This window comes from Muntiacus reevesi, chromosome 3 (genome assembly GCF_963930625.1).
Source record: "Muntiacus reevesi chromosome 3, mMunRee1.1, whole genome shotgun sequence".
Lineage (NCBI taxonomy): Eukaryota > Metazoa > Chordata > Mammalia > Artiodactyla > Cervidae > Muntiacus > Muntiacus reevesi.
The window spans coordinates 203,140,199-203,159,761 of NC_089251.1; positions in this window are offsets into that span (position 1 = coordinate 203,140,199).

A 19,563-nucleotide genomic window follows, 5' to 3' on the forward strand; every position below is an offset into this window, starting at 1 on the left:
GGCTTCCCAGTTGGCGCTAGTGGTAAAGAACCCACTTGTCAATGCAGGAGACTTAAGAGACACTGGTTAGATCCCTACGGGGGAAGAATCCCCGGAGAATGAAATGGCAGCCCACGCCAGTGTTTTTGCCTGGAGGATCCCATGGACAGAGGAGTCTGACAGGCTACAGTCCATAGGGTCGCAAAAAGTCAGACACGACTGAAGTGACTTAGCACTTTAGCACGTCATTGGTTTAGGAAATAAAGTAGGAAAGGATTTTCTTGGGCTGCAAAATCACCTTAGATGGTGATTGCAGCCATGAAATTAAAAGACACCTGCTACTTGGAAGAAAAGCTATGACAAACCTAGACAGTGTATTAAAAAGCAGAGACATCACTTTGCCCACATAGGTCCATACAGTCAAAGCTATGGTTTTTCCAGTAGTCATTTACAGATGTGAGAGTTGGACCCTAAAGAAGGCTGAGCACCAAAGATTTGATGCTTTTGAATTGTGGTGCTGGAGAAGACTCTTGAGCATCCCTTGGACAGCAAGGAGATCAAACAAGTCAATACTAAAGGAAATCAACCCTGAATACTCATTGAAAGGATAGATGCTGAAGCTGAAGCTCCAATACTTTGGTCACCTGATGTGAAGGTGACTCATTGGAAAAGACCCTGATGCTGGGAAAAATTGAAGGCAGGAGAATAAGGGGACAACAGAGGATGAGAGGGTTGGATGACATCACCAACTCAATGGACGTGAGTTAGAGCAAATCCTGGGAGATGGTGAAGGACAGGGAAGCCTGGCTTGCTATATAGTCCAAGGGGTCACAAAGAGTCGGAGACAACTTAACAACTGAACTACAATGGAGAAGGAAGCTGAGGTCAAGTACATGATGATTTTAATTGTCTTGATAAGGAGCCTTGGCTTTTTCTGACAGACTACTGAAGGTCACTGAGGGAGAGAGTGACAAAATGAGGAACTAGCAATCAGAGGAAGATTGAGGCCCTGCTCAGCCGTGGTAAGAGAGCAAGACTAGAAAGACCAGAGGGAGGAGAACCAGTTGGGAGGGGAGATGGTGTGTGGAGCTGCAGTGCTCTTGGGAACATCTTCCAAATGGACGCTTCATATCTCATCCACTGTGGAGGTATGTGGTTTAGAAAAGTGTCCACAAATTCTTTGGCACTCCTCCTATGGAAAGACAGGCTTTATTTCCACTCTTCTGAGTGCGGGTCTGTCTCTGTGACTTATCTCTAATCAGCAGAAAGCAGCACAGTGATGGCATGGGACGTCAAAGGCTGGGTTAAGGCACCAGAGCGTCTGTCTTGTTCCCTTTCTCTGAGGATGCTTGCCCTTGGAAACAGTCCCCAGGCCATGAGGAGGCCTAGCAGCCCCAGCCCCAGCAGAGGTCCCAGCTGAGGATCAGCCAGCATTAACCTCCCACAGGCAAAGGGGGGAACCTCCAGATGGCCTAACGCCAGCCTCTGATCCCCTCACTGAACCCTGCCCAAGGTGGTGATCTCTGAGCAAAGTGAAAGTTGTTGATGTTTTAAACCATTAAGTTTTGAGGTGTTTTGTCTCTCAGTAGTAGCTAACTGGAACTGTAGCCAGGTACTCCTCTTTCCATTTGTGCAGAAGGTCAATTATTCAGAAATCATAGGACGTTCCCTATCACATCACCCTCTCACATTTTTCTCCATAACACTTATCACAATTTGCAATTACAGTCTTTATTTGCTCATTCATTTATTTTCTTCTCCTCTTCCCCTGGAACAGAAGCTGCCTGGGTATTCTGATCTTATTTCTGTATCCCATCACCTAGCTCAGCACCTGGCATGTGGTGAGCCCATTAAATATACCTGTGAAAAGTAGCATCATGAAATTTGGGTACATTCAATTCCACTACACTGGACCCGCTTACAAAAGATGTGTGCCAAAGTTTTAAGAAAAAAAAAAAAATCTATGCAGTTTGGCATTTTTAAATTGAAATTATTTGCATTAATTTTTTTAATCTCTTACATATTGTTAACAGGCAGCCATGACCCATCATTTCTACAGATATCTCATCAAGATCACAGGAAAAGAGTCATCTTTGATGCTTCTTCTGAAACATCAACACACAGCATCTCAACAGACCCTCAATAGCTCCATGTGGCAGGTTTTCCCATTTCTTCATTAGGGAATGAAGAAGTGGAGGCTTAGAAGGATTCAGAAACTCTCTCAAGAGCCACAGCTATGCAGTGAAGAAGCCAGGCACAGACTCAGGTATGACTCCATACTTGCGTCACGTGGGGCTCGTAAGTTCAATTGGACCAAGAAGGTCGGAGGGGTTCTCTCTTCCTGTGTGAAGGCAATCCATGGATGTGCTATATTTGTTCACAGGCATTTCTTGAATGTATGCAGTGATGTGGGTTAAGATTATAATGCTGATCCTTCCTGCATTCCTTTTATTATTCAACAAACCCTTTCTGGGCACATTCAATGCAGAGGAGCCTGGGAGCACAAACAGAAGCAGCTCCTGTCCTCAAGGAGAACGTTGTTCCTGGAGGGAGGAAAAGTGGAGGCAGGCTCAGGGAGTTATAAGGCAACGTTTAAATGAGTACCAGGCGTGTAGAGAAGATGGAGGAGCAGGCAAAAGGATGCTCGCAGACGTGTCTGAGGGCTTCAGGGTAAATCTCAGCCTTTCTCCACCCGACTCTTCAGTCCCCAGGTCTCCTGGGCTGGTCAGAGTGAGCATGCTCATGTTCTCAGACATGGCCAACACAGAGACGCCAGGAAGCTCACCAATGACAGGGCCAAAATCAATTTTAATTGGGTCCCATGACAGGATAAAATGCTTTTGTTGTAATATTGTCTTGAGAAAAACCATTGTAATATTTAAAACGCAGTACCGATCCTTCTGCGAGGACCATAAATCCTGGCAGATCTGAGACTGACCACAGAGGATGGGCTGTCTGCTGGGAGGCCACCAGAAACGCAATGCCCTTGGACCCCACCTCTGTCCGCGAGAGTGGCGGAAGCCCAGTGGGGCCGGCACTTCCCTTGCTCCCACATCAAAGCAGAGATGCCATGATCCCCGAGCTGACACAGGAGAACTTGAGAGAAACTGTTTAAACACAGGAATCAAAATATGAAACGAAATCACCTGCTCGTGTTTTATTAGGCCTTGTTCTGAATCAATACAAGACCCAGGGCCCATGACTCTTCCTGCTGAAAGGGAATACTTTGTCATCCTAAAACTGAATCAGGCCACTTAAGTAAAACAGATGTTACCCCTTGAGCTGGGCGATTCCTCCTCCCCCAGCCCAAGCTCTCTGCCTGCACGGGGCAGAGGGAGCCCTCCCAGACCCCGAAACCCAAATCAGGGCTGCAAAATCCGAAGTCTTGGAATTTCTCAACCCTGAGCCCACAAAAGTTTTCTGTTTACCAGTGAGCGAGAGGGAGAGGGGAAAGCAAGTCTGTTAGCAGAGGATTTGAAGATACAGTGGCAACGTGAAAGGCAGGGAAGATTTTCATTTCCTGTGTTATGGGCTGAAATAATATCAGTATAAAAAACCTGGCAGCGAGATGGGAGATAACAGTTTTTACATTGATAAGTATTTGTTCATTTCCTGACAACAAAAAAATATAAATCTCTTCAGAAATTAAATGGCCCGGCTTGTTGGAGCACTTTTGTGGCGCTCCGTGCAAGGCCGGCTCCCTTTCTCCAGGCCGCCGCGGGCCGTAATCACAGCATCAGTCATTATCCTGGATCACGCGGGCGGCGGCAGCCGGGCTGCGCAGGGCCCAATTCTCCCACTTTTTTGTGTCACTTATTTTCTCGGCGGGCCCCATTTGCATTTTAATGGAAGTAGTTTATAGACTTCTCCGCTGCCTTCAGAGTGCCACAAGTGGCATCATTAAGTGAGCTAAGCCGGATTAATGCTGATAGTAAAGTCAGATAATACAATAACAGAGGCCTCCTGCCATTTGCATTAGGTGAGGAGCGCGGGGCTGCCTGGAGCCTGGCGATAATTTGTAAGCGCGATATGTTGTACTTGAGAGGATAAGATTAAATTTAGTGGGTTTAACTGTCATCCCAGTAAGTCAATTACTTCATCTTTTCAGCCTTTGAATTTCTTTTATAAATAAAATAAATGGAATATTGAGCTGCTCCGCAGCCATTTCGAGCTCCCATGAAGAAGAATTACACAGGCTGGGCCAAAAAAATAAAAGGCTTCGGATTCAGCTCCATAAACAAAATATAAACTCCATTCAGGTGCCAGCATGCAGCAGCTTCGAAATATTGTCCATCTCTCATATCACAAGCATGACAGATTCCATTGTGACTTTAGTTTCTCCATAATAGGAAATATTTATGTAGTGCCTGGATCTTTTCTATTCCAATCCCTCCCATTGTGGGAGGCAAACACTCCAACACAGAACCTTGGACCGCTCCGCTCCCTCCCTCTCGAGCTTCTTGTTGCCTGGTGCTAAATATTTAGTGTTGAGGACGGATATTAAGAAAGCCTCATGACCCGGCTGAGAGAGAGGAGACGCATCTGATTTCAGGCAGGTCTCAGATAAACAGAAGGGTTCAACTTCTTTCACACCCTCTTCCTCTCCCCAATCCTGGGTTGTTGCCAGTGAAGATGACATCTCTGGATGAGAAGCTGAGCTATCTATCAAGAGCACTGGCAAGTGAGATCTTGATAGAAGGCCGTCAGCATCTTTATTTATTCAAAGATGGGAAGGGGGGAGGGTAGAATCAAGGAAAAGAAAGAAAATCAAGCAGTTAAACCTCAGCACCCACCAGTGTAAATTGTGTCATAGGAGACCTGACTCTGCTGTCTTCTGAACTGACTTAGAAGCAGACTTAAAAAAAAAAAAAAATAGGTAGTCTGTGTGACTGCTGTTCTTAATCATGGATAGATGGATGGATGGATGGATGGGTGAGTGAGTGATAGAAAGAGACGAAGGGCACAATCTTTGCCAAGACCCTATAAAACTGGTAGCTAAAAAGCACAGTACGATGTATAGATAACCCACCCCTGGGGAGAACCAGGATTCCAGCCAAATGGATTTGACTTGCGTGCTCTGTGTTCTGACCTATTTTTTTACAGAAAAAAAAAAAAAAAGAAAAGCATAAAAGACTGTCCTCAGAGAGATGCAGGAAAATATTCAAGCAGCCAGTCATTAATAAGGAACCCACAGTGATTCATAGATGAGAATGAGGGACCGTATATCTCTCTGGTTTCTCATGGGGAGGCTTCCTCAGTCTTTCTTTGCCTAGCTAAACCCTAACCTTTTGCAAGACGCTGGCCATGCATTTCCTCTTCACTGAGCCTTGCCCAGCCCACACAAACCAAGGAGAACTCTTCTTCTGAGCAGCCCCTGGTAAGGGCACTGTGTGAACTGCTCTACAGACATTTATTAACATGTTGCTGCCTCTAAAAAGCAACAGGGTCCTTAAGAAAATGACATTGTGTCTCCATCTCCCTCAGTCATTCATTTCTTCTTTCTTATACCCATGAAGTACCGTCAAGTTCTTGGTATGTTTTTCTGGTCATAGACATCTGTTGTTTCTGGGTAAAATATCTTGAGTAGACCAATAGACTCCATCACTTTTAACCACTGGATGAAGTTTCCTGTGTGGAGATCTGTGTGTAGGGCAGTGCTAAATACTGTACCGCGTACTGGGGACACAGAGATGAACACGTCATGGTTCTAGCCCCAGAAGAGCTGAGCGCAAGAGGTAAAACAGGCTTGTAAGCAGTTCAAATACAGTGTGTGCCTATCTGTCCTCCTGGTGTTGAGCTCAAGATGTGACCTGCAAGAGATGCTAAACAAATGTTGCTTACATGAATGAAGTTTCGATGAGATGTGGGGAATTAGCCTGGGAGATTGTTGAAAGTCTTTAATCTCACCACATCTTTCTCTGCTTATTGGTCTCTAGTCCTCTCCATCTTCACTGTCCCTGTCCAGTATTTCAGCAAAAGAACTAAATAACCTCTCCAGAACGTGTTGTGAGCCTTAGAAAGGTAAAAGCTGAAACCATCTCAGGTGACCGGGGCTGTTTGTGCTTTTTGAGAGTTCTCTGGAGGATCCATCTCAAGTCTACAGGCCACAACACCTTGACGGAAATCTCCCTAAAAGACCCCAATTCCCACCTGAATGCTTTTTGACCTCTTAGTATATGACAGCCCTGTTATTCATAGTTAAATACTTCCGAGAAATCTAAGAGTGAACCATATTCTGTAGCTCACAGCTCTACTTCATTGGGCGATGTGTGGCAGCTAGCACGTGGTTTGTCACAGGGAGCTGTGAGGGAGAACAACCTGCCTCCTGGATTCTGATTTATGCCTTTAGTCAACTGTCAAAAATCTGCAAGTCAACTCTTATCAATAACAGTAATGACAACTACATTTGTATATGATGCTTGTCTTTAAAAATTTAAAAATACTTTACATATTGCTTATCTCCTTAAGTAAGTAAGTGCCAAGTGTACCTTCCTTCCTTTCCCCAAGAAAAGGAGCGATAAAGGATTCCACTTGGGAAGCTTTGCCAGGAAAGAGAATGATGTGTGTGTGTGTGTGTGCACATGCACACACGTGCTTGTGTGTGCATGTGCCCACAGCATATGTGTCTTTCTCTGATTTGATTCCAAAGCCAAAGATATAAATGACTTTTAGATTACCCCTTGTTTTGTATTATCCACGCCTCTGCCCTTCACTAGTGCAGATAATCGAGAGTTCACTGTGCTGTGATTAATTACACGGCAGGGCTGAGCGCCAGCAGTCACCAAAGTGCTAGGACTGATTCCAGGCACAAAGCCTCCTTATCCTTTACTTTTTAGCCGGGATGAGAATTTTATTTGTTTACTTGCTGAATTGTTTAACTAGATCTGGTGAGTGCCCAACCTGTGCCAAGCACTCCATTAAGTACGCTTATTATATACATCATATAATGGTGGGTACTCTTATTATTCCCATTTTAGAGCTGAGAAAACAGAGTGTAAGAGAAATTAAGTGATTTTACCAAGATCACACAGCTAGCAAGGGCTAGAGCCAGGCTGTCTGCAAATACCTTACAAAATATGATTAATGACTTATTCAGTGATTTTGATGTATGGTTTAAGAATCACTAAGAATCGGGTTTCCTTGGTGGCTCAGATGGTAAAGCATCTGCCCACAATGCGGAAGACCCAGATTTGATCCCTGGGTTGGGAAGATCCCCTGGAGAAGGCAACCCACTCCAATATTCTTGCCTGGAAAATCCCATGGCCAGATGACCCTGGTAGGCTATAGTCCATGGGATCACAAAGATTAAGATATGACTGAGCAACTTCACTTTCTTTCTAAGAATCACAGCTATTACACATATGTCTGTTTTAGCCTAATGCACCAATGATTTCTCTCCAATATCTTCAGTATGAAGTCTGAAACACTTTTCAGGATTCATGTTCAGTTTTCCCGAGTCCACGAACAGTTCAAGAAAACAGGTTCCGATCTTTCAGAGCCATATTCAAGGCATAAACCTTAGAGATTAGAATAGAGGCTCATGGCCTAGGCATTTAAGGTGATGGCAGCATAGCGCCATTGTAGGTTCCCTTCTTTAAGTAGTTTCGCTTCAAGTAAAGGAAAAGAGGAGGCACTCACAAGGGCGGAATACGTGCCAAGATGCTGTACACACAAGGCCTCATGAATCACAGCAACCCTGAGAGGTTAGCAGCATTATTCCCTTTACTCAGAGGGACAGGGGAACAGGGAAATAAAGTGTGTAGGATCACACAGATCAAACCCAGCTCCATTTGGCTCCAAAGTTCATGTTCTTTCCAGCCCTCTTGGAAACTAAACTTATAACCAGAAAACTGCACTATTAACAATACGATGTTAGAGAACTTGATAAGATTTTAGCCTACATCTTTGTAATGTAACATATTTTTGTCAAATTAGTTTCAGCCTACTGTCCTTAAGAACAATGATTAATGTCAGCTCTTTGCATATGGACTAATCTCTGTCTTAGTCAAAATAAGCAAATAACCCTTTGCATTATTCACTCCAGGCCTAAATATTGTTCACTTCATTTTTTTCTCTCTTAACCATATTCTTGTTTACAGTATTTTTAAATGTGGTCTTAAAACCATCCCATTGTTTCTGTTTTCAGATGAAGGTATCTTGATCTTTGATGGCGGATTCCTGTGTCTCACTTTCTGCCCACAAATTTGCCTGTATTTTTAGCCTACAGTCTCAACTTGCAGCTTTCTTTCACTTTTTAAAATTTGTTTTCCTATGCCAAATGGGAACTACTTGGTCAGCATATCCCATATGATGTAGTCCTTCATGGATTTGAGAAGCTCACTTACACAACTATGTTTTACTAATTTGCTTTTACATTTTAACCAAAAAAGAATGTGCCAAAGGAAAACAGACTTCAAATGGAATTCATCATTTCGGAGCACAGTTCCATAACCAATTTGACTTCCAGTTGTTTTATTATTCCAATTAATCTCTTTAAACCTCTCTAAAGAGTTGGCATTTACATTTTTCATTTCCATCGTTAGGAACATTCTTCTAATAATAATATTTCCTAATGCCTACACTATTTCTGGGTTTGATTCCGAGATACGTGGTAGCACTAATCAGCAACCTGAGCCAGAGTGTTCGTACAGATATCAGTGTCCCATTTTCTCTAAAATTAGCAATGTCACGCAAGCTTTCAGATGCTGTAATTACAACCGCAACAGAGCAGAAAAGCTCCCAACAGCCACCCAGACTCCACCAACCCCAGAATCAGCCCACCCCATCTGGAAATTCAAGTGTTCCTTCCTCTCTTTCACCCCTGGCTTTCAAAATTGCTCCCTTCTGCTTGAGTCCCTGCTCCGAACCCCTGATATGATGCAAGTTCTGTTTCCAAACATGTCATGAGCTTCTCTCTATGAATGTCTGTGGGTGTTAGCATCTGGACTGAGCTTAGATCACTATCTAGGGCCCCAGGTCACAGGGTACTTAGTCCTTAAATGAATCAGCCAGGAAAAGGCCAGACCAAGTCCAATGAGAGGCAGAGAGGACAGATGTCTGCCCTTGGACTGAAGGCAGTGGTGTCAGGGTTCTTGTCCCTCCTCTTTGCGGAGCCTCACCCCTGTGGGCGCTCAGAAAAATGTCCACCTCCTTCCTGTCTGAAGACTCCCCTCTCATCCCTCCCTCCTGTCCTTGGCTGTGAGCAGTGCTGGGCAACCGGGAAGAAGCCTCTTCCCTCCTCTGTCTCAGTCCCTGTCCCCGTTACTCCTCCTTCGAAAAGGGCAGTACTGGTTGCTCATCAGCTGTGTGTCCTTGGGCCACATGTCATAACCTCCCCCCAGGTGCTCTCCTGAAGAATGGAAGCCCCATTAAAACATAAGTTAGATGAGCTCAAAACCAGATCTTGTTTAGCTCTGTACCCTGGCACCCAGCCGAGAGCTTGAAATGTCATGTGCAATCAAAAAACTACTTGCTGAGTGAATAACTAAACTTTGTAACTGAGGATGCTGCCTACCTTGGGGAGTTTTGAAGGGATAGCTGCTTAAGGATTAATAAAATCAGCATTATGTTAGTTTGTTTCCATCTCTTAAAATTAATGGTGATTTATAAGCAAAAAAAAAAAAAAAAAAAAAACTCAAAACAAAACAAAACAAAAAATCCACAAATCCCAGAGGTATAAGGTGACTGGGAGAAAGAGAAGAGGTTAAAAAAGAAGGTATTCAAAAAGGCCTATGTGATTATTTTTAAATGTCCACAAATTCCTTTATATTCCTTACTTCAAAAGTGGAGCTAAATTTTCCTCCTATGAATAATCTGAACCTAATGACTCATTTCTAACAAATGAAATAAATCATTTCTAACAAATAAAATAAATTTTTCCACTAGTCATGTATGGATCTAAGAGTTGGACCATAAAGAAGGCTGAGCACTGAAGAACTGATGCTTTCGAGTTGTGATGCTGAAGAAGATGCTTGAGAGTCCCTTGGAAAGCAAGGAGATCAAATCAGTTAATCCTAAAGGAAATCAACCCTGAATAGTCATTGGAAGGACTGATGCTGAAGCTGAAGTTCTGATACTTTGGCCACCTGATGCGAAGAGCTTGCTCTTCCCAGCACCTGATGCTGGGAAGGATTGAGGGCAGGAGGAGAAGAGGCGACAGAGGATGAGATCATTGGTTGGCATCATTGACTCAATGGACATGAGTTTGAGCAAACTTAGGGAGATAGTGAAGGACAGGGAAGCCTGGTGTGCTGCAGTTCATGGGGTCACAGAGTCAGTTACGACTTAGTGACTGAACAATTACAACAAAAATAAATCAGAAGTAATGATGTTTGACTTTGGAGACAGGGTCATAAAAGGTACCACAGCTTCCTGCTTTCTCTATAGGATCACTCACTCAGCAGAAACCAGCTGTTATGTCATGGATTCAGGCTCATAGAGGTGAAAGTAAGGCCTCCAACCAACAGTCAGAGAGGACCTGGTGTCTCATGCAAACAGCCATGCGAGTGTGGAAGTGGATTCTCCAGCCCTGGGAAAGCCTGCAGCCCTTGGCTGACCTCTGGTCTGAGCCAGAGCCACTCAGCTAAATTGCTTTTGAATTCCTGACCCTTAGACTGTAAGATGATTCATGTTTATTGTTTTAAGCCACTAAATTCTAGGATAGTTTGTAATGCAAAAATAGATAACTTCTACAACCTCATAAAACCTCTCACCAAGAGGGCTGTCTGGCACTCAGGACTCCCTCACTTCCTTGGCAGGGAAGCCCTAGGTCTGTTGGTGTCAGGTCCTGGGCAGGGAAGCACCCACCATTCCTTTTCTCCTTCAAACTAGCATGTTTGCCCCTCCTTCCAGGATTTTCCTGATATTGGCAGGTCTAGTTGTCATTGCCATGGCAGCGTTAGGCCCCTGTCTCTGTTTTGGCCTCCATAGTAAGCCCTTGGGAGAGATCAAACATCCACAGGCCAAATAGGTCCCTAACTCTTCTTTGTTTGACTTGCATCTTGTTTTGTTTTACTTTACGATGTGAGCTATTCTTTGAAAATCGGAAGGGTACGTTCAATTAGCATATGTATTTAGTCTGTCTCCCACAAATTAAAAATAACAGCAAAAGAAATATTGTAAAATTTTTAAGCTTCAAAGACCAAAAAAGCATGGAAATTAGACAACAGCAGAATAGAGATTTCAACAGAAATCTCCTTAGAGGCAGTTGGAAGTGTGACAACGGACTTTGAGGGAAGGAACCTCAACATGGGGATATATAGAGGATTATTGTGATTAAAAGTGGACCCAAATTTGCCCTGAACACTCTTGGAAAGCTCAGAGTTTCTGAACATGAAACATCATAAGAAGACATGAGGTATAAGGCTGAAAACAGGATAATTGGTTGCATAGCTATATATGGAGGGGATTCCCTGGTAGCACAGACAGTAAAGAATCTGCCTGCAATGCAGGAGACCTGGGTTCAATCCCTGGGTGGGGAAGATCCCATGGAGAAGGGAATGGCACCCCACTCCAATATTCTTGCCTGGGAAATCCCATGGACAGAAGAGCCTGGCAGGTTACAGTTGATGAGTTGAGTTCATGCCTTACAAGCATCTAAGCAGCCTGGCAACCAGCACCCCCACCTTGCCAAGTACTTCAGCCTTGGCAGGACACTGTGGCTTTCTCTTTGAGGAAACTGAATCTGAGAATCTCCAGACTTGGGTACACAAGCCAAATTTGGTGTGGGAGATACTGCGATATAGGACTGATGAAGGTGCTTTCAATATTCTCCCCTGTCCTGTTTTTAAAATCTCAGTAGCTTCATTTATGATTACTATGCCATGCCTGCTGCTCAGTCATATCCACTTCTTTGCAACACCATGAACTATAGCCCATCAGGCTCCTCTTACCAAGTAGGAGGTAATCTTGAAATAAATAGTTTCATGGAAATAGATAAATCTCGTGGATAATTCTTGAACTAAACTGAATAGTTTCATGGAAATGCCATGGTAATAGGCTGGGATTAAGATTCCCCCTCACAGAAAGTGATGTCTCACTGCTTACCTGCCCTATAGTATAGAGAAGTGTGTGTTAAGTCACTCAGCCGTGTCCAACTCTTTGTGACTCCATGGACTGTAGCCCACGAGGCTGTTCTGTCCATGGAATTCTCCAGGCAAGAATAGTGGAGTGGGTTGCCATTTCTGTCTCCAATAGTATAAAGAAGCTCACTAGTTAACAAGTCTTATCCAGTGCATGGAGCTTCCAACTTTTAGTACTCTGCTCCAAAATGTGAAAGCCAGATAAGGATCACCAGTAATTTGAGGAAATGCTGACAGAAAAGTCAGAGACCAAAAAAATAAAAATCAAAACCAACTCACACAAAGAAGAAAGGAATCAGAGGTAAACTTTAAAAATACAATCAGTTCAAAACAAGAAAAGATACTACATAAGGCTACTACAAAAAAATTACCCACAGATTGCTTGGTTTAAACATGGATATTTATTACCTCATCTTTCAGCAGCTAGAAGTCTAAAATCAAGACGTCATCTGGGTTCTTCCATTGGCTGTGAGGAAGAATATGGTCCATGCCCACCCCCCAGTTTCTGGTGGTTGCCAACAATCCTTGGTATCTCTTGGTTTGTGGTTGCACCACTCCAGTCTCTGCCTCTCCTGGAATATGGCCTTCTTCCATGTGTCTCTCTCTGCATCTTCAGATGACCTTCTTGTAAAGACATAATACATTAAACTTGAGTTCCATCCTACTCCAAAATAACCTCATCTTATTGAATAACTCAGCTAATTACATCAGCAAAGATGATATTTACAAATGAGTTTACATTCTGAGATTCCTGGTAGACCTGAACTGGGTCAGGACAGTATTCAACCCAGTATAGACACTATACTGAAACAGCAACAAGACCAAAGGAATAAGCACGCCTGGGAATTGAACTTAGACTAGTTAAAGTAAAATGCCAAATAAATATGATATTAGGGTTCACACAGAGAAGCAGAACTACTGTGAATATTATGGATTAAGAAATGTTTATAGGAATTTAGACTTTACCCATTGTGGAAAGAGCTAGAAAAGTAGAGGATCCAGGGACAGCCCTAACCAGCCGTCCGAAAACACAAGTACAGGTGGACAGACTGGTGATTTCAGCCACGTTGAGCTTCTGGAGTGGGACTGTGAAGGGTTGCTGGGTGAAAGTCCATGGAAACTGCTTATTCATAGCTCCTGCTGCAGAGAGTTTACAGCCAAGCATCTAATGGGGGCCTGGAGTCACCACTGGGCAGCAGAGCTAACATGACGGGAAAGAGCTGGACCAGAGATGAGAAGGCTATGCAAGTGGGCAAGGCAATTTGGAATCTGCTGGCACCTTTGTCTATGTCTCACCACTCACCACTTCTAACCACCATGAGCTCCAGTGGTAATAACTACTTTCTGTCTACTTCCCAAGTCTTATACAAACTTCTCTTTGGGTCGGCTAAAATACCAAACCATACAGAGTAGGTGATCTGGGGGAAATGCAGTTCGATATTAGCCAAGTTCACACAGTAGAAAATCAACACTCTGGGACAGACAACTCATGGTAGAGCATTCTAGAAAATATAGATCAGATTAACCAAGCTGATATGGTACAAAATGGTATGGCGACGAGGGAATTGTGCAGAAAGCAGAACAGAAAGATAAAGATAAAACAGGAAAGTTAAGAAAGCTTGAGATTTAGTCTAAGAGGTCCAATACTCAAGTTATAGAAATTCTTGTAAAAGAGAACAAATAAACCAGAGAAAATGAAATTATTTTTAAAATTAAGAAAATGCCATGGAAATGAAGAGAGCTAGTTTCCAAATTGAAAATTGAAAGGGCTCCTCTGGTACAAAGTGTAGTGAGTGCAAGAGAGTCAAGATTCAAAACTAAATTTTCAGCATATCCTGGGCAAAGATAAGATACTAAAAGTCTATAGGAAAACAAACTACCAGATCACATATTGAAGACAGAGTCAGAAATGATAACATTGGATACTCAAAGACAATGGAACAATGCTTTCAATATTCTGAGGACATTTAGCTTGAATTTTCAACCTAGAATTCTATACCTAGCCAAAATATTCAAGAGTATAGATAGAATAAAGGAATTTTTAGATACACAAGGATACAAAAAATTACTTCTCATTCATCCTTTGTGGAAAAGGTACTGGAGTCTGTACTCCAGGAAACCAAATATGGGCTAAATCAAGAAAACATATTGGAGTATGACACTTTAAAGTCACAAAGACAAAAAGTTATGTGGAAAGGCTAGGAACTAATTCATACAAATGGGGAGCAGGAACATGGATAGGTCTTCAAAGAAAAAGTGGAATCAGCATGTCTAATAATATATGAAAATATAAATTTGATATAAAATTTTAATATAAATTGTTATATTATTTTAATATATAAAAACATAAATATAAATAAATATTTGAGGGTTGTTGGTATCTTTAGTGAAAAATGACCCAGAAAAAATCACTTCCCAAAGCTCATAGAAAACCAAAGAAATTAAATCATCAAGCAACATTTAATTTCGAGAAAGACAAAAAATAAAAACTATTTGAAGAAGGAAGTGTAATCAGAGTAAACTACTTAGCCCACTTGTTTTTGTACAGTGATAATGATATAAATTTTGACTACTGATTTAACCAACAACTAGGACCTAGCAGTACTGAGATGATAAGAAAGAGGAAGTAGGAAAGTAAGCTTATATAACTACCATTAAAAAGTTAAAAGTTGATAGATAATGTTGAAAACTGGTAAATTAAGAAACACTGGTGGGAAAGAGTGAGGCAGAATAGTACTATGTTGTTGATGTAAATCTTCAATACTGCCAAAAAGTGCCAAAAGTGTCAGTCACTCAGTTGGGTCTGACTCTTTGCGACCCCATGGACTGTCACCTGCCTGCCAGGCTCCTCTGTCCGTGGAATTCTCCAAGCAAGAGGACTGGGATGGTAGCCATGCCTTTCTCCAGGGCATCGTCCCAACCTAGGGATCAAACTCCCGCATTGCGGCAGATTCTTTACCATCTGAGCCACCAGGGAACTTTTTTAACATGTATACATATTAACTTGATGAAATATTATAATGAAACATTTATATAAAAATTCATATTTCTGATTTTTCTTTGAAAATATGAAAAGCTGGCACCACAAAGGCTGCATTCCAGAAGACAACAAGTTCTGGAGTTGATGTACCCTTACATTTTCCCTGGCCACCATCTCTCCCACATGTCTGCCTAATTGCTATCCTAATTTAGGACCTGTTGAACCTAGAGTATGAAGACATATCTATATTATTACTGAAGGAGAAGAGAAGAAAAAGTTGTAGAAGAATTGGACAATCTCAGCAAGTTAGTCCAGGCAGATAACAAGGAAATCCTTGGGCACTGTCAGGAGAGGTAAATATCACTGGTGGAGGCTGGAAAGGAAGACAGCTAAAGAGTAAAAGAGACCTGGGAGGGCTGAGGAAGAAAGCAAAGTCTGCCCCAGAGGGAGCAGATGGAGAATTAAAAAAAAAAAAGCAAGCATCAAGTGTAGGTTCTAGGCTCCAGAACAAGTGTGGAGGAGAGCCCAAGCTTGGCAAAGCAATATGTGAAGGATATAGGCTGTGATCCAGAAGGGAAGCTGAGCATTTGCCCCATAGGCTGCTGTACCAGGGCGCAAACCAGGGTAACTTGCTTAGCGACCACGCTGGACAATGATCAATGTATAAAGGCCCTGGAAGCTACAAAGAAAAAGCAGCCTTTGCTACATTGATCTGATAAATGATCAGCTTTGATTTTTTATATAATCTTCATGTATAGACCCCTTTGCTCCTCACTAAGAGGTAGAAAGCAAGGATCTGAGTAGCATCCCAGATGTGTGAAGCATGCAAGGCATCCCCCAGCCTTGAGCGTTGCCGGGAAGGAGTGACACTGGGTGGGCTTTGCAGACCAGATGTCCTGGGAGGCCTCGGGAGCGTGTCTCAGTCTCTAAAGCTCTCTGGGAGCCAAGGTCTGCTTTAAAGCATCCTCTCCTCCAAAAGTGACACCAAGCCATCATTTTCTGCTCTTGGCAGCAGCACAAACCTTTCACTTAGACCTGATGTACTGTGTGAAAACAGGAGCCTGCAGACCATTCATTCCCAGCCCTGTCAGCCTGGAGAGCAGCGTCTCCCTCAGGAACCATCAAGGGGAAAGTCATACATCCAGTTCACCACATCATACCAGGTCCTCAGCCCTGACCTCTCTGATTGGTTGATTTGGTGCTTCTTCAAGACCAGATTCAAACAGGGTAATGCCATTCCCAGGGGTGACACATGGAGAGATGGGGCCTCATGATCTACAGGCTCTCCTGCCATGTAGGTACAGCAAAAAGGAGGCTCACCAAGCTGCAAGGAACATGGCCTCAGCAGCTCTGAGGGCAACACAGGGACACCACCATCCCCTGTGGATCTGGACTGCTGAGTACTTTTGCAGAGTTTTGGGGGGAACATATTGTTCAGTAAATGTTGCAATGCATATTCTTTCCAGATGTGAGGGTGATATGCCTCCAACATCTGCCACCCAATACATATTTGTAATGCTTTATGGCACTTTTCGTCTCTAAGTCAGACCTTCCCCATTGGATGGCTAACTCCTCATGGGCCAGCATCATGTCTTATACTGAGCATATGGTAAGTAAGTAAAAGTTTGTAGAATAAATGGGCCATGCTTACTAATTGATTTATTAAGTGTAGGAAAGGTCAGGGTTTCTGGGGGGGCGGGGGAGAAACACTTGATGTGCATTCCCATCTAGAGAATCCTGGGATATCAGAGCAGGACTTAGGTTATCCTCTCCCCTACCCTTGGCTTCCTGGACAAAATGAGAAAGGGTTTGAAGATGTACCATTTGGATTCCAAAGCTTTGAGATTTGGTTTAAAATTTGAAAATGAAGAGAGATCAATGGAAAGAGGAAAATTGATTGAGCACCTACTGAAAATTTTAATACTCTGGGCATTATTGTCCCTATGAAATCTGTTTTATTATTTCTGCTTACAGATAAGGAAAGTGAGACTGAGAGAATAACTTTTGTTTGGTGAAGTAGACAGAAATGGTGATCTGCACTGACCTCTTCTTGCCAGTGGCAAGCTCACCCTTAGCCTGCCAAAGACGCTAGCCAGTAAATTGCAAGTTGAAACCACAGTAATTAAGAGCAAAAAACAGAAGTACTGATGACAACCAGAGGAACCATTTGTGTCCTGGTGTGTGACATGCTTGGATAACTTGGGGGAGGGGATAAAGAAAGACTTAGCTATCCTCTTAAGACATTGGTTAAACAATGCTTTTAAAATGGTCAACTCAAGGCACCTTAAGTTGAAACCACTTGGGTCTATTACCCACACCCTTAACTATATCACAAGATGGCTGTGACCTAGAGGAGCAAAGATGTATAAGCATGTGAACAGATATGTAAAGTGGAGTCACTCAGTTGTGTCCTACTCTTTGTGACCCCATGGACTGTAGCCTACCAGGTTCTTCCATTTTCCAGGCAAGAATACTGAAGTGGGTTGCCATTTCCTTCTCCAGGAGATCTTCCCAACCTAGGGATTGAACCCGGGTTTCCCACATTGTAGGCAGACGCTTTACTATCTGAGTCACCAGGGAAGTCCCCAAACAGATATGTAAACTCATTGCCAAATGCAAAGGGGCTTCCCAGGTGATGGAATAGTAAAGAATCTGCCTGCCAATGCAAGAGAGACAATGAGTTTGACCCCTGGGTCGGGAAGATCCCATGGAGTAGGAAATGGCAACCCACTCCAGCATTCTTGCCTGGAAAATTCTGTGGACAGAGGAGCCTGGCGGGCTATAGTCCATGGAGTTGCAAAGAGTCAGACATGACCGAGTGACTGAGCAACACCAAATACAAATCTCCTCTTTCTGAGAATATCATTCCTTTCACCTAAACACACAGTTTAGACGAAATCTGTGCTGCCATTAGGAAGCAAATAGTCTTGCTTGGTTCCTTCATTTGTCCTAATGTTCAACTAAACCACACTTAATCTCCATTTCATATTCAGAAATCTTCCTGAATATTCTCCAAAGAAACATCTAGAGACTGCCTCAAACTTTCAAAGTTGTGACTGTGGAAATTTTATCTTGGCTGTTGGATTTTTCCTAAATTACATTTCCAACTAGAACCACATGTTGCCTGCACAGTGTCCACCAAATGTTCACCACTTTACAACTTAAGCTACATGCAACCATTCCTCACAAAATAAGTGTGTTTACTTTTTCTGAATCACAAGGGATACACATTGAGGTAAGTAAAGGATACAAATCCCTATTGTAGTGTGGGTGCTCCACACTTGGTCTCAGCCACTCCCTAGCTCTGCATACCAGCGACTGTGATGCACATTTATACCTCAGGGCAATTAGAAATTCCTCCATTTCATTGGACTTTCAGGCTACTCTCCTCCTCCACTAATCATTAAAACAGCTAAATCTGATACCTTCAAGGATCTATGTCAAAGGCTACAAACTAGGAGTTCATGGGCTAGGTCCATCTCGCTGACGTATTTTATTTGGCCAACATAGTATATGAAAACATTGGCTTGGTTATCAGCACATAAAGAGTTTCCCATAAACTATCTGAATTTCTGACTTCTCCTGGGAACTTGGAGGATCTAGACCTACAGTTGGAAGCATCAATTGGAGGAGTGGGGTGGTAGCTACCCCTTGAGATGGGTCATCCTCGCCTCTTAGATCCACCGCCCTCATCATTCTCTATTGTCTTACAGCCAGTCTTCTTCCCTCATTTACCTGGCATGCCTGGCATTGGTGGACTTTTAAGATTTTGACCTCCAATCTATATAGTTTATCTAAAGTTTTTCTGGGTATGACATACATGCTTATATTGCATTCAGCTAAATTAAAGACCATTTTCTTTTCTCTTTCTACATTCTCTATGTTAGCCCATTTAGTCCCATGGTTTTCAGTGCTTTCTATGTGTTTCTGACATGAATTTATGCTAAAGCCTAGAGATTTATTCTGAACTCCAAACTCATACATGCACTTAACTACTTCACTAAGTCATAGACATTGACTATGTCATAGGCATATCATCTCTACCATATCTAAAGCAGAACTCCTCATCCCTCCTGCCCCTCAAAAACCTATACCATCCATTTTGTACACTTTAATAAATGATACTAACTCCCATGGGGTTCCCAGGTGGCACTAGTGGTAAAGAACCCACTTGCCAATGAAGGAAACATAAGAGACAAGAGTCCCTGAGTTGGGAAGATCCTCTGGAGAAGGGCATGGCAACCCACTCCACAACTGTTGTCTGGAGAATTCCACGGACAGAGGAGCCTGGTGGACTACCATCCAGAGGGTCACAAAGAGTCAGACTCAACTGAAGCGAATTAACCTGCATGCATGCACTAACCCCCATCCAGTTATCCAAACCCTGCTGCTGCTGCTAAGCCGCTTCAGTCGTGTCCAACTCTGTGCGACCCCATAGAGGGCAGCCCACCAGGCTCCCCCGTCCCTGGGATTCTCCAGGCAAGAACACTGGAGTGGGTTGCCATTTCCTTCTCCAATGCATTA